The sequence below is a fragment of the Apodemus sylvaticus genome, chromosome 15, assembly GCF_947179515.1.
Source record: "Apodemus sylvaticus chromosome 15, mApoSyl1.1, whole genome shotgun sequence".
Classification (NCBI taxonomy): Eukaryota; Metazoa; Chordata; class Mammalia; order Rodentia; family Muridae; genus Apodemus; species Apodemus sylvaticus.
The window spans coordinates 32213345-32229951 of record NC_067486.1 but is presented as its reverse complement, the minus strand read 5'-3'; the positions used below and the strand labels follow the sequence as shown (position 1 = coordinate 32229951).

At 33.3% G+C, this 16607-nt stretch overlaps 1 protein-coding gene across 1 annotated transcript in view; it reads right to left on the bottom strand.

Annotated features, from left to right (window-relative positions):
• Cadm2 (cell adhesion molecule 2) overlaps nucleotides 1–16607 on the bottom strand; it is a 224970-nt gene that overhangs the window by 69534 nt on the left and 138829 nt on the right. The gene's annotated exons all lie outside the window — the stretch shown is intronic.

Here is a 16607-nt window from a genome sequence, read left to right as displayed (position 1 = left end):
TATAGCCTATATATTCACTGCACTTATGGACTGGTACTGGAAAAAATATAGACACAAATTTTCCTGTATTATAATTTGTAAACTCCCATGTTATATTTCCTGTTATATTTTGTAAAAGCCAATAAAGATTGAAAATTTTGAAACATAGAAGACAAGTTCACACGAGTCAGAATTAAATTCTTCATTTCATTTTAGAAATGAGTAGAAAAGAAAGTGACAGGCATCCCTCTTCTGAGATCTGCTACAAAACACAGCAATGAACCCTCAACTAGCCATGCTGATAATCCATTCAGTAGCTGCAGTGCAGTGTGGAGGGAGAGAAGATAAAAGCATTTCTAACAATAGAATACATGCACTATCCGTATGTGTGTGTGTGTGTGTGTGTGTATGCATATATATATATATATATATATATATATATAAAGAGAGAGAGAGAGAGAGAGAGAGAGAGATAGTATTTTGTTTTCATTATAAACCATCAAACCTATATTAGGAAACAACTTCCTAATATAGAGGCAGTTCAAGGACTGAAGGAACGACATCACCTTTTATAGTAGACTAAATATCAAGGCTTGTCTTTATTTCCAAAAACAGGTTTTTAGATACAGGCAAACTGTCTGGATAAGAAATTATTACTTAATTTTTTGTAAAGTAAAGACAAATATAACCCAACATATTGGCACTTAATTTTAAAAGCTCACAACACCATGCAAATTGTTTTGTATTACTCTCATAAAACCAGAAACATTTTAATAGCTAAACACCAGTAATAAAAGCTCATAAACAAAGTCTTGATTTGCACACTTTGAAACTTAACTGAGTCAAAATGATATATTCTTGACATTTTTAATCCTCCATTTGAGTGAGTTTATTTTGACTGATTCAGAACAGACATGATTGTGAGACAATCATTCTTTGTTATGACTCAATTTCTCTTTTTCTTATCCTGACCAATATTTATCTCATTATATTCTTCTATTTAAAGCCATTTATATACTAAAGGAAAAAGAAGATACTTATGAAAACAGGTAAAAATATGATTGAAGGTATACAGGGTCTAGAACCTATGCCCACCCACATATTATACACAGTATACACATATAAGAATAATAGCAAAATGCATTTAAAATAAATGATTTATGCCTGTTTTAATTGAGTAAATGCTTTTGGTGCTAGTTTCAAATGTATATAATATTTTCTATTTATCATACTTGAACTTTTAAAAAATATATACACGTATATTCCAGTGTGTGTATGTGTGTGTATGTGTGTGTGTGTGTGTGTGTGTGTGTGTGTTGGTTTGAATAGGAATGGCCCTCATAGCCTCATGTTTTTGTGTTTGAAAGCTTCATTAGAGGGAGTGGTCCTATTAGAAGTTGTGGCCTATTGGGAATAGGTATGCCCATTTCAAGGGAAGTGGATCTCACGGGAGGTGGGCATTGAGCTCTGAGAAACTCAATCTGGCTAGTGTGTCTCAGTCTTCACTTCTACAGTCTGAGGATTAAGATGTAGACCTCCCTATTCCTTCTCCGCTACCATGCCTGCCTGCAAGATGGCATGCTTCCTACCATGATGATAATGGACTAAACTCCTAAAACTGTAAGCTAGCCCTAATTAAATGTTTTTCTATATAAGAGTTGCCATTGCGATGGTGTCCCTTCACAGTAATAGAAACCCTAAATAGTACACACATATGAACACACACACACACACACACACACACACACACACACACACACACACATTTTGTTTGAAGATTCATCTATTTGAATTCTATTATCCTGGTAGATCTAGAGACAGACATGTGAGAATGACCAGTTGTAAGTGTGAACCTCTCTTGACTAGAATATATGTTGTCACCTTTTACCCTTTGTTGACAGATGTAGAAGTTACTATGTACGGATTAGTCCCTTACAATATAGTAAGTCTATGTTTTAGATAAAAATCACCTTGATGAAGATAAAATATTGATCATAAGACATACTGGCTATTCTATAGCATTCTATAATCATTTGCCACTAACTTCAATGTGTTGAGATTTTCCTGAAATTATGGATTGCAAAATTTGGTATTAAATTCTCTAGAATAGAACTTATAATTTTAATGTTTACATTGATTATATAAAAAAATTTAATTACCATTTTAGGTTTTCAAATATGTGATTGTTTGAACAGAATCACCAGACATAAACATTTTAATACTGAGCAGGTCATCTCTATATGTATAGGATATTTCATAGAAAGAGATATCAATATCTAAGAATACATTTGTTCCAAATTTGAGAGTTCAATTATGATTTTTGTTTAAAATATCATACTAAATATATACTGCCTAATTTTACATAGATATCTTATTTCTCTAGAATAACTGAATCAGTTTTTCAAAATTCTACCTTAATCATTACTTATTAAGTGGATAAATCTGGCCTAAGTCTTTATCTTTTCTTGAGTTATAGAACTTTTAAAATTATTTCCTTAAGTTTTTGTTTGTGACATGATAAAATATTAAACCCCCATTTTACTCCCTCAAAACCTCCTAAAAACCATCCCTCCTCTCTTTTCAAATTCATAGCCTCTGTTGTTTTATGAATTATTGCTGCATACCTTCATGTATATGTATATAGATATATACACCTAAATATACAAAACCAACTCGTTTTGTCAGTATAGTGTTACTGACATATATCATTGTTATTGGATAATCAATCAGTGTGTTCTTCCGTGGATAAGACTGTTTTCTGGCTTTCCACATTTCTTAGTTGCCTTTGGTTTTGTAGATTTGATGCCTCTTAGGTATTCTGCTACCTACATTCGCATGCCTCTTCCATGTCAGGCAGTGACACTGTTGAGATTTTATGGTCACTTCTGATATAATAAGAGGGAAACCATGCCCGGTACCATAGACATAGGTAACTACACAGACCCGTGACGTCATGGATCTTGGAGGAACATAGGGTTTTGTTGAAAGTTGCTTCCAGAAATAAGATGTAAACTGCAACCATAACTAGAAGAAAAAAACTGGTAATTTGAATATATTTTACTAACAGAAAACTGAGCCAATGCAGTAGTCACACTGAAGCCAAGAAAGGCTCCTAATGGACCAGAATAGAATCCAAATGCATCTTAACATCACAGCCATTTAATGTAAATGGTGCTTTGCCATTCTGATTGTTTCTATATATTACTTCTTTTTCTCTGTTTATAAGTGTAACCAGGATAGATGGCTGACAGGGACATTGTCAAATTCTTTTCTGAATATAGGTCACTACTGATATTTTTCTGAAAGGAATTTGTAATATTAATTCATTGAAAAAGTAAATTACTGAATTCTGGGAAATGCATTTCTGTTTTGTGTTTTTTGTTTTGAGGAAAATGCTACATGTTGATTTGTTTCTTCTTACAAATCCCCAAAGCTCTTCAAAGAAAGACCCACCACCAAGCCTCAAAAAACAAGAACTTCAGTATTGATTCCCTGTCTTTTCCACCAGTATGTAAAAAAATTAATTTGTTTATGACTTAACACATTTGCTGGTATATGAGTCATCTAATAAAGCTTTTATTGTCTAATTAAGATGGTTTCCAATCTTATTCCTCATAGGTAATGCATTTGCCACAACAAGAGATAAACATGATCTCTAGGATATGACTTAGATGACTTGGAGACATTTTTGGTACATTTCATTTGAATACAGTAATTGTTCTTTAAATTTATTTAAAATTTCATGTATATCATGTCTGGGATAGAATAGTGCAGATATTAGCCATGATTCATATGTTAAAATTTTTATACATATAGAGATAAAGGGTATAATTTATGAGATTTCAAGAAATTCTGTTTAATCCTAATAAAATCATAGGCATTCAGTTAACTTTATATTATACTCAATAAAAGGGAAAACCCATGAAATCTGATTGGCAGTGTGTAAGAACTCCATATCACAAAATGAACAGAGTAAAATGCTCACAGCATTGATTACATACTCAATAAATTATTTAAGCCTTTCTCCTCCAAATATGGACTTAATTGTTAGTGGTGTAGGTGACATTGGTTACATTTTTAATCTCCTGATGTTAGTTGGAGTGAAAAGAGGAAAACTTGGGTTAATTAAGCTAACATTCACAGTCTTCTGTATATGTTTGTGTGCATACGTATGTGTGTAAGTGTGCATGTACATGTATGTGTTTGTGTGTATATGTATGTGTGTGTGCAGTGTGTGTGTTTAAATCTCACATAAAAATTATAGCATACTCAGGCACATAATCTTTTTCTTTACATCTTACTGCATTCTAAATGTTTATTTCTATGTTTAGGAAAATAAAAGAGAAGTATTTTATGTGTGTGGATGAAAGCCGTTTTAATTTTCTTTTATTAGTTTTGAGCATGTGTTTAATTGTACTATTTCTCCCTTCTGTTTTCTCCTTCTGAACTCTCACGTATATCCCATTCCTTGCTCGCCTTCAAATTTATAGCCTCTCATTTCAACTGTTACTGCTTGAAAATATGAATTTGAAAGCATATGTATCCCCATGCATATCCTATTCAGTCCATGTAATGTTACTTGTATGTATGGTCATAGTCAGGACTGGTTGTATTGCTCTTTCCTGGAGAGCATCACCTCTCCACTCCCACTTCCCTCATGTAATTCTTGGTGAAAGCACAACTGTTCATGATCGAATTTTTCTCATATGATATGGCACGTGTACTCTTATGATCCTGGCTCCCATCTGTGTTGTCATCTTTCTGTGCCTGTGAAGTCTCATCAATATGACCACATATGATTTTTTAAGGTTTAATTGTATGTTTGTGAGAGAATAAGATTAGTTCTCGCACTTTAGTATCATAAAGCATATATATATATATATATATATAAATTTTATAAATAATGATAATATAAACATAAAAATAATGTAATAATATTGAAAGAATATTTAGAATAAAAAATGGAGAAAATTAGATTTCTATTATTCTTATGCCTTAAATAATTTCACTTTGGCTTATAGTTTTCTGTTTCTTTCCCTTGCTCATAACACAAGTATCTATAAGAAAACACTTTCACACCAGTCAGAATGGCTAAGATCAAAAACTCAGGAGAAAACAGTGATGGTGAGGATGTAGAGAAAGAGGAACACTCCTCCACTGCCAGTGGGGTTGCAAGCTGGTACAACCACTCTGAAAATCAGTCTGGCTGTTCCTCAGAAAACTGGGCATGATACTACTGAAGGATCCCTGCTATACCACTCCTGGACACTGTACCCAGAGGACTCCCTAGCATGTAATAAGGACACATGCTCCACTATGTTCATAGCAGCCCTATTTATAATAGCCAGAAGCTGGAAAGTACCCAGATGTCCCTCAGTGAAGGAATGGATGGAGAAAATGTGTTATATTTAACACAATGGAATACTACTAAGCTATTAAAAACAATTAATTCATAAAATTCTTAGGCAAGTGGGTGGAACTGGAGAATGTCATCCTGAGTGAGGTGACCCAATCACAAAAGAACACACATGGTGTGCACTCACTGATAAGCAGATATTAGCCCAGAAACTCAGAATACCCAAGACACAATACACATATCAAATGTTGCTCAAGAAGATGGAAAGAGAGGCTCCTGGTCCTGGAAAGGCTCAGTGCAGCAGTGTGGGGGAATACCGGGACAGGAATGCAGGAAGGGTTTGATTGGGGAAGAGGGTTTATGCGACTTTGGGGGAGGGGAGATCCAGGAAAGGGGAAATCATTTCAAATGTAAATAAAGAAAATATCAAATAAAAAAAGAAAAAAATAAGGGATGAAAAAAAAAGAAAACACTTAAATCCTGCTTCCATAAATTAACAGATAAACTGAAAATAAATTTATTTATCAGACACAAATAACCAAGATATTTCTAAGAAACTTATTGGAGCAGATATCAAATTATTTTGTCACCATTCACTGACATGTTATAATATTCCTGCACATGATTATTAATAACAATGACAAGACACATTTTTTCCAAAAGGGGAAAACTGATTTTTAAAACTGTTGTGTAAGACTACAACCTATTTTCTTATCAAGAATGAATAAAATTCCAAGAAGAAACATATGCTGTAACAGAACACATTGTAAGTCAAGATATTAAAAACATAAAAATAAACCACTTTTTAAAATTTATTTACCAGTGGGAACAAGCAATCTCCATGAACATCCAGTTAAATTGTTACATTTAATAAGTTAGTATAGCTCTATGACACAAAATGCACGTAAGCAAGGAAAGGAAGGGTTACAAATAACTCTCTCTGCACTTTGTTGTGGATATACTAAATTTAAGGCATATCTTGTCTATAATTTCTGCAATTATTTATTATTATTATTAATATTATTATTATTTTGCCTTTGTGGCTACTTCAGTTCCTTTATATAATGTTGTTATTTGAGGTTGAAATAAAGTGCTTATTTGAATACTAATTTCAGAGTATTCAAGCCAAATATAAATTCCTGTTAGGTAAGAAATCTCTGCAACATTCCATTCTAGAATATCCTACCAGTGGAATCAATTTATGGTAACATACATTTTGAGTATTTACTTGAAAGCTCTTAGTGGTGAATCACACATGACTTCATTTTAGAAAAATTCAACACTGTGAAAACTTCAATTTGTAGAGGAATATTAGGTCAATGATATTAGAGTAGACTATTTACAGCCACAGGCTATCTCCGCATCATTGAGCATGCTATTTCTTTACATTTCAAGGCAAATCAGAATCTGCGTTCTACCTTAACATCTCAAGTTTGCTCAGTGTAGTGGAGATGCATGTATTTTTAAACGGCATCACATAGTATTTGGATACTAGTTGTAAGTGACACTAAAATAAAACAAACCATTTGACTCCTACTCTCCTTTAGTAATTCTTCTTCATACTAGTCTTGTTGACCTAATCACATCATAGAATTAAGATAAGATAAATATGTAAATTGGATCTCATTATTCTATTCTAAACAATAACGCCCTTCTACACAGCTCTGCTTATTGGGCTTCTGAGGCTATAACAAGGAAGCATACTGTACCTCTTCTGCTGCTGCTGGATGCAGATGTGCTTGGGCTGGTTGTTATGGCTACAGAGGTTGTTACTGGTGCAGTGGTAAGGGAGGGGATGATAGTAGTGGGAAGCAAAGTGTTGGGAACATCTGGTGAGTGGAAAGAAACAAAATATAAAATAAAATCATATCATGCAAACAAAAGAGAAACACAAATGATTCAAATTATAAATACACACATCTTACTGAGGCGTAATCATTTAAAGCTGAAACAACGGAATAACAGGTACACAACAACTACCACACACACAGGTTCTGTCATTTTTCTTTCACTTCTCTTTTATGCTCCACAAAAAGAGAGAGAGAGAGAGAGAAATCCGGGAGCTAGGTTTGAGAATAAGTAAAATCGCGTGCAATTGTTTTGAGTGAAATTTAAAATGACAAGACTTCACTTGTTCTCTGAGGCCTTCGAAAACTCTCACATGCAGTAGCAAAATACATATATGTAAAATAAAAATGACATGCATTGTCAAAGAGATAAACAACAAAATACCACATACAGAAAGAAACACAAATACCGCCAGATAAGATTAAAGAGGTGTTAACGAAGAGCATGTATATGCATGTTAAGTGCCTCTCTATTTCCTTTCAGGAAAGTGATAGGAAATAGCAGGAGTGCAATCTTTAGAAACAAGCAAAGGAAGCCAATGGTTATTGTAATTGTTATTGTGCTCCTCTGGGTTTCCACAAACAATGTTAATGTACAGTTTAAAGTCTTGCAGTTCTTACCCCAATTAGCTGGTAACGCCTTCTAACAAATTTGCAGTACCTGGGAGTCTTTAACAAGTATCAAGTCAACTAGCATGGAACCCACAATGACGCGATGTTCAGAAATGTTTGTGATTTATTTAAAGAGAGAACACCAAAGAGAAGTTACTGAATGAGGATTTGAAAAATACCGTTCAGTCTCCAATCCATAATTAGTCAAGTTGTCATAAATTAAAACTTGATTCAAATCCAGGCATAAAACGGTGAGCCGAAAGAGCAGTTTAGTAATAATATTCAATGACCAAATCTTGATTTCATTAAAACCAGTCTAAAAGTATTTAGAATAGCAAAGAGACCTCAAGCAAAGTCTCCAGTGTCCGTGATGAAAAACCTCAGGATAATCCTTGGAGAGAAATTTTGTTCCCAGCAGACAGGCATATAATTTACACAGCGAGGGAATTAGAAACATTTCCCCAATTACCTGGAATTATTGTACTGGGGTTTGATTTCATATGTTTGTCATGCAACCCCCAAATATTCACAATTCTTCACGGATTATCTGGCTGTTGAAAGGTTGCTTGTCATTCTTTCAGTAAAAATCTTCGAGTCACACCAGACATTTTTCTAACACTTTACCCTGATAAATAGCTCTACTCCATCTGCTGACTGTACTGGGCTTAATTCTCCACACTGGAGACACTGAAACCAGTGTGAGATCACTCTCTTATCTTGAGTATTGATGTTTACATCTGTTTTGCAACAGGAAAAATGCTTCCTGGCCAGTCAAATTAAGAAAACAACCCCTGAAAACTCAATGATGTTACATTAATCACTAGGGAAATTGGGTATTGCCTGGGGAGCAATTTATCATGATCATAAGGTGACACTGGCTTTAGAAAGAACATTGTGAATGAATAAATACTGTGTATTTATGTCCATAGACTTCTTATTTGGTACATTTTTATCCTATGTTCTTACTTCTTAGTGAGCATTTTAGAAGATTTTACACACAGTAGAAGTAAATGGAAACATACTGAATAAAAATTAGTTAACATTTTATGCCTCTTTAAAATATAAAATAATTTATTTTTATTAGGATGAGCTCAAATTTATTTTTGTAAGAAAATTGCAAAATGAACATCTAGTACTACAATATTTAAGGACAAAGAATACTTCATCTTTAAAAGTCCATTTATTGAGTCTGATATAATTAAATTTATCACAGACTATGAGACTATATTTTTAATCAAAGAGTAACATGGAATAACAGTCTCTTAACCATTAATCTAGAAAAAAAAGAAGCAACCTTTCAAAATTACTTTTACTATTTTACTATAAAATCTGGCCCAATATAATAAATAGGCTTATATTAATTTGTTTAGTTTGGTTCATCCAAATAAAATATTATTTGGATTTAATTTTATTTTTCTCATTTCATCCATAATAGAAATCCTAGATTATTTGGGAACCTATAGATGTTCTTGTTTTCTAAGCATTCAAGAATGGATCAATCTGCTTTCTTACAAGTGTACAATATAGTAAATATAGAATCCTTTAGCATTTCCTACTATTTCATATGTTTGTAATTTCAGTTCTTACTAATACAATTTTAAAAAACTCATAAAAGCCTTGAGATGTGTGCAGACAGATGAGAAAGTTTGCCAGTCTCTGGCGTGTGTCTGGTTTCCAAGTATCTCCCATCATGTTCTGTTACCCTTCCTACAAGAATCATGTGTGATTGATGACAAGTGTGCACAAAAGCTGCTGAGAAGAAATCTTTCCCAACCATAATTACACATTTTTAACCTGCACAAATGCTATAATATGCTCCATAGTCAATGTGCTCTGTAGCTTTTTAAATGCTTAGTTTCCATGATTCTTCCCACGGTATTCTATTCATCAGTAATTTCTGATTTAAATTATTTCACTTCTGTTGTGGAATAGTAAAAGCTGAAATAACAGAAAATACTCAGTTCTAGAAGATAATTAGAAACAGGTAGAATTAAATGATGTGCGATTAGGTGGAATTAGTTAGAAATGTCAGAAAGATCAGAAAAAATGGGTGAAACTTCTGTCATATACTTAAACTTTCTATTTGATCTAATTTGATTCTGGTCTTTGACAGTTGGTAATTCACCAAAGAAGCAAGAACTCTCAGTTACTGCTCACTATAAAAATATGACTAAGGAAAACTAGAAAAATGCCCATGAATAACAGGATGGGTTAATTATAATAGAATTAAAAGGCTAAACCACTTCTTTCAAAACCACCCTCTATGTCTTCACACAGGAAAAAGATGTTATATTTTGAAAGGGTAAGTTTTAGAGCCACAGTGTACATTTTTATACCTTCAGTTATGAAATATAATCAAAACAGCAGTATCAGAAAGAAGTGGCTAGTTATTCTAGATCAAAGATGACTTGTTAATGGGATACATACTGGTTCTTAGAGATTGTTCTACTAACAGTTCAAAAATCTTTGAGCAAGGGTGGCTTGATTAGAAATCAGTAAAATCAGACATTATCAAATGACTCTGATAAGTATTCCTAAGTTTAAATCCTCTCTCCCCTGTTTTATAAAATTCAACTTCGCTTTTGAAATGTCTTGTTTCTATAAATGAGTAGCAATATTTGAAAAAAACATAGTAAGTACTTCAGTGATATTTGCTTACAATATTAATTTTGGTCCTTTAGAGAATGATCAAAAATTAGGTTTACATTTTCTCACAGAAATATGAGATATAAAACCTCTAACCACCTGCCTTCTATTTTTAAGACAAGGCTTCACTGTGTAGCCTTTGCTAACCTGAATGTTGTTGTGAAGTCCATTCTGTCTCTGCCTCTTTAAGAGCCTCCAAGACTGAGCCCTAAAGTTTTGATGTTTCTAGAATCATATATATTTTTAAAGCCCATATACTATTACACCACAAAATAGTACAATAAAGCATCAAGATATAAAACATAGCCATATTTCTCTTTTACTATTTATCTGTTCATTTTCTTCAAAGAATAAAACACTGTTTTTATATACAAGTTAATCACATACACATATAATACTAAATATTGGTGTAAATTTAATTTACTAATTCTTTCTATAACACAAAATAATTTACTTTTGTTTCTTATATGGTCCATATGTTTTCTTTAGAATTTTTTATATTATAACATGCTGAATATGTTAGTTTAAGAAGGGCTTGAGGCATACATACATATATAAATAAATATACATATATATATGTATACACATACAAATGTACTAACATTCCATTCTTATTTATAGGATATTGGAATATGGATCCCATAATCAATGTATGTGAAGTAACAGTCAAATTTATATATATAACTATGGTTTATAAATATTAAAAGTATAAAATGACATCTCAATATTTTTACATAATAGTTCATCTATAATTTGTACAGTGTCAATGCTTAAATCAACTTTGTCCTAAGTATTGTTCTTCGGAAAATGTACTATATATTAACTTAATCAGTTCCTGAAGTATTTGTGTGAAACAAGAATTATGGAGTCAAATGGTTCAGCATGTAAAAGTCCTGGGTGCCAACACTGAGGATCTGAGTTCAATACCCAAGACATACACTGTGGAAAACGAAACAACTCAGATAAATTGTTTTCTGACTTTTGCATATATGTGATGGTTTAACTACACACAAAATATATAACTAAGACATATGAATAAAATATAATATTGAGTTCATCATTAGTAATTTACAAAAGAGACAAAGTGTGCCTATTACATATTTCACAATTTAATCATAATTAATGTAGAATTAATGTTTAAAAATATTAAGAATGTTAAAAAGTTACTTGGAAAACTGTAACAAATAAAAGTAATTATATTTTGTCTAGATCTGATGATGGAAATTAGTAATTTTACAGAAATTATTAAGCTCTTCTTTTAATTCAAACAAGAGACACCTCAGTTATTTTTCTAATAACCAGACATTAAGAAAAGCTCATGAGTGAACTTATTTGAGTGTAACATCAGCTGATAGCTAATTTTAAAACTGTTTTGTTTATAATACATAGAACTATAGAACACCAATTTCTCTAAAAACATGATTGACTTTCAAATTTTCTTTTGTTAACAGACTCAATGCCATTATTTTAGATGAGTGGTTAAATAAATTCATTGAATTCCAGGAATCATTAAAATTTAAATGTGCAAATCCAATGTACTCAATAATAGTATGCATATATTTCAGCATATATATATAATATATATTGCTGTACAATATAATGTGCTATATGCTATGTCAATAAATATTTAAACTTTTAAATATAAATGAAGGGTCTCTATCCTTCAACACATATAATAAACACAGTACACATACACATACAGTAAACACAGAGGTTTCCTTTAAAGGAAATTTATATCCTTTTCATCGATAGGAAACTGAGAAAAGGTTTTAAGACATAAAATTTGGTTTATGAGTTTATGTGCATCTAATCTATGCATTGTGAGGAATGTAAAAATAATCTCATTGTATAAAATAAAAATTCTAAAGCATTCTAAGAATGCCAGATAAACGCCTATATCTGGGCCACTGAACAACAATGCAGATGCTTTTGAAGTAAGTTCCAAGTATGACTCATGAGGCCAATGCTGACTGCCAAATAAACGCGCGCTAATTCATAATAGTCTATTAGAACCTACTTACAAACATGAAGAATCACGGTACCTGAGCTGGTGTGTGTGGAAGAGCACTGTGAAGTTCGTTTTATAATAAATACATCAGTCTGTTACCTCTCCTCCTTAGCTTTGAAAACTGTGCTTGGAACTCCCCACCATGCCTCCGTTGTTCTGAGGCCGCCAGAGAGCGGATGCTGTCCTTCAAGGACTGGAGGACCGCAGAGCCTACAAGCTCTGCGTCTTTACTTCATTTCCCATTATACCAGTTTTAGATCAGAAAGAACTCTGAGTTGGACACACAAAAGGACATCTGCTCCTGCCTGGGGGCTTTTCTTTCTTCAAGTTCCAAATCCAACAACTTGTTCTCTCTGGGCTGTCATCTTCTCGCCTTCACCTCTCTCATGTCTATCTGCCAAGTTCCGTTCAATGCTCATATATGAGAAACATCCTTCCATTCTGAAACCGGTTCATGTTTCCTTCTCTATCTGCAAACGCTTTTCAGGAGCTCTGTATCTGTTGACTGTATACTACCATCCATTTTGTCTTCCAACTCACACCAGAAGCCACCACTTTAGCCTTACCAAAAAATCATGTCTTCTTTATTCACAAATACAGTCCCCCACTGCCACCTCTGTTTCCAGAAAAGGTACACTCAACCCAATTGCAAGTCTGAGGATTATATAATATTCGGCAGGCATTTTTCATTCACTACATTTTTTTTCATGAAGCAAGCATTTTAATGCAACAGATAATTTACTTAATGGTGTATTTTGAGAGCTCCTTCTTAGTTAAAACTTTATGGATGCTAATATAATGTGGGTATGTAAGCAATATATCACTTCTAAAGGCATAAATATGTAACCAATATTTAAACACTGTATGCACAAAAGTTGCACCACTTGCAGGAAATATTGTAGAAATTCCTTCTAAGCGGCTACAAATCCAAAAGACTAGTCTATGACATTAAAGTAGAGCATTCTGAAGAAGCTTCAGCTCTGAATGCTGGTGTCAGCGTTTTAAAGGGGCTAGACTCCTAAATCATAAATGCCAATCAAAATAGCAGGAAAGGGTCCCTTCCTTCAAATGTTAACGAAGGAATTAGAAAACATGGGAATCTGATCTAACACAGGGGCTGGTTACAGCACAGCAGATTCCATATAGCCCTGTGGGATGACATCACTTCCAGCAGGCACAGCATACAATAACCTGCAGAGCAGTTTAACACTTTTTGTTTTCTAATAAGGAGTTTTTCCGGGTTAAAGGTAGATTGTGCTGTCTATAGACTTAGTACGTAATTTCTAACTTGTCAACTTGTTTTACTTTCTGGCCATTTCTCTTTCTAAAAATGGCATTCAGGGTGGATTTTTGAAACAAAATTACATCTAAAGAGTCCTAGACACCAAGCATGCTTGTTTTCTCCCAAACAAGGAGAAAAGCTGCTGTCATTTAATCTCAGGTCTACACTTCTACACCCTTTCAACTTAATGGGGCCAAAGATCCCGTTCTCTAGGGTAATCAGTACACTTTAAGAGCTATTGCTTGATGTGGACACAAAGGGGTAGGATTCTGAAGATAACAGAATTAAAGTAAGAGTTATTATTATGCTGTAGAGAGGTCATATCTCTCTGACTTACAAAATAATATCAAACCCTTATATTGCTCATTCTGCAGCCATTGGGAGAACTAGGAAGTCGCATGTTGACTGGTTTTAGTTTTTGTAAAGAAGGGCATTTGTCTCTCTCCATTATACTCAGTCACATGTAGCAGCCTATTTATGTCATAGCATAAAGGGACAACAAGTCCAGACATCTCATTGAGTTGGTAGACATTAGGCTAACTGGACCTCAACCCAGCATTATGACCCCCTCCACAAGAGAGTTATCATAAACCCATCTCTTCCATAAAAAGAACCCTTCTCTAAATTCTCTTAACATCTTGCTGGTCTCTTCCACAGGCTTCTGATGCTAAGTGGAATCCTCATACAAAGATAATAATAACTAAAAAAAAGAAAATCTTGCCTTCCAAAATTGAAATTGCTGCAATTTTAAACTGCAGGTGGTCACCAAAAGTTCTATATAATTACAAGGAAAGTTTATGAGTAAAATGAATGTCTTATGTGAAGGATGGAAATATCTATTTTCCCCTTTAAAACACATTGTTTTACTGACACAAGTAAAGTGAAATTTAAGGCAGGATCTAAAATGCCTTCAACTTGGATGGTCCTGCATCATTTAGGTCCACATTCAGTCCTTGCCTGAAAGTATTCTACCCAAAGTATGTCACATAACTGGATGGGAGGCACATTACTGCCATTTTTAAGGAAAAGCAAATGAAGTAACAGATACACAGAGGGAGTATGAAAGATATTGAGGGAACGGAAATAGGTTTTCAATGAGTGCTCTATGATAAAGGAATCAAGAAGTGCTTGCACGTTATTTAATTTAACCACCTATATTCATTTTATTAAAAAATAGAGAGTTTTGGTCTGGTAATGTAAATAATTCCTTTTAAACCTGATTCTTGATTTTGATAAGTTAAACTGACTTAAAAGAAAGGTGTTCTGACGGATACGCATTTAACCTTTTTTACACATAATTTTAAGAGTCTACATTCCTAAAGATATTAGTCTGCTTTTGAAGTACAATGAGGTAACTTTGTATGGTACACTACACTATAAATAACATCATTCTGTAAACTTTAAAAAAATGTTTTGGGTACTTGAAAAAAATAATGTTATAAAATGCTGATATCAGTTTGTACTTTTAGAATAAAAAAATCACTGTCTTTACTAAGAGCCTCGTGTTTTACTGTAACAAGCCTGAGGTTTGAACCTCTCTTTAATTATCTGCTTGAATGGTGTTTTCCTTTGCTCCCTTTCACTTGCCAACACGTGTAAAGGATTTCTGACAATGACCTCTCTAGAGATGTTTCTTTCATTGATTAGAAATCCACAGTTTTGGTTTGGGAGTTTTTGTTGATGTTTAATTTGTGGGGGAGGTGTTGTTGTTTTGTTCTAGTTTTTTCTGGTTTTGTCTCTCTGAAACAAGAAATTATATGGATCAGGCTGGCCTGGAATTTACAAGTAGCTGAAGATGATCAAAAACATCTGATGTTCTGCCTCTCTTTTCTAGGTACTTGGATCATAGGTATATGACATCATACCTGTTTATCCTTTCTTCTATAATTTTTCTTTATCTATTTATTATTTATTTACTTGTCTATCGAACAATCTATTATCTGTCTATCTTTTATCATCTATCTCTCTATATACCTATCAATCATTTATCTATCATCTATCATCTATTTGTCTTTCTTGGATCATCTATCTATCTATCTATCTATCTATCTATCTATCTATCTATTTATCTATCATCCATTTATCTATCTATCATCTATCTATGATTCCAAGCATTAACCCATGCCTTTTGAATGCTGGGCTAGCTTTTCGCAGTCTTATACGTCATTATATTGGTGAAGTATCCATTTCTCTCTCACACATGAGCATATTGTACAAAAAAATGGACTGAAAGGGTACCAACTTAGTCATCACACTACAAGTAACATGTTATTATTTCACAACTGTTTTTTTTAAAAGAGTTGCTGAGTATTCCAAAAAACAGTTGAAAATCTAAAACTAAACTGAACTCCCAGTTTCTTAAACAGAAGTAATATTAGTGCCTTCCTTCTTTCACATACATGATTTTAAGTTGCCCATGAGAAAATGTTTCAATGCCTAGTCCAAGAGGTCAGTGAAAAGGCAAGGACAGGTTGGGAACCTCCCGTGTCGGCAGTGCTTACAGGAGGCTGATGGTAGAAGAGTAGAAATGAGGTAAGGGTTATTTAGATTCCAAAACAGTATATAATATATTATTTGTGGCATCTAAAAGGCAAGATGGTATAAGTATATTCTATGTACAAATCAATAGTTTCAGAGGCAAAATTCTCTTTCAAGGGCGATGATAGAGTGCTTGAATTATTAAACAAATAAGCCAACTCAGGACCATGTTTTTTTTTTTTTTTTTTTTGGTAAAAGAACTCTGTATACAGTGGAAAAATGGTATCCTAAATAGTTTTGCACATATGCCAACGAAGAAGACATGAGGGCATTGATTTCATCAGTGTTTGCTGTTTTATAGACTACAGATGACAGAAAGGTTATAGAGAAATAGAGCAA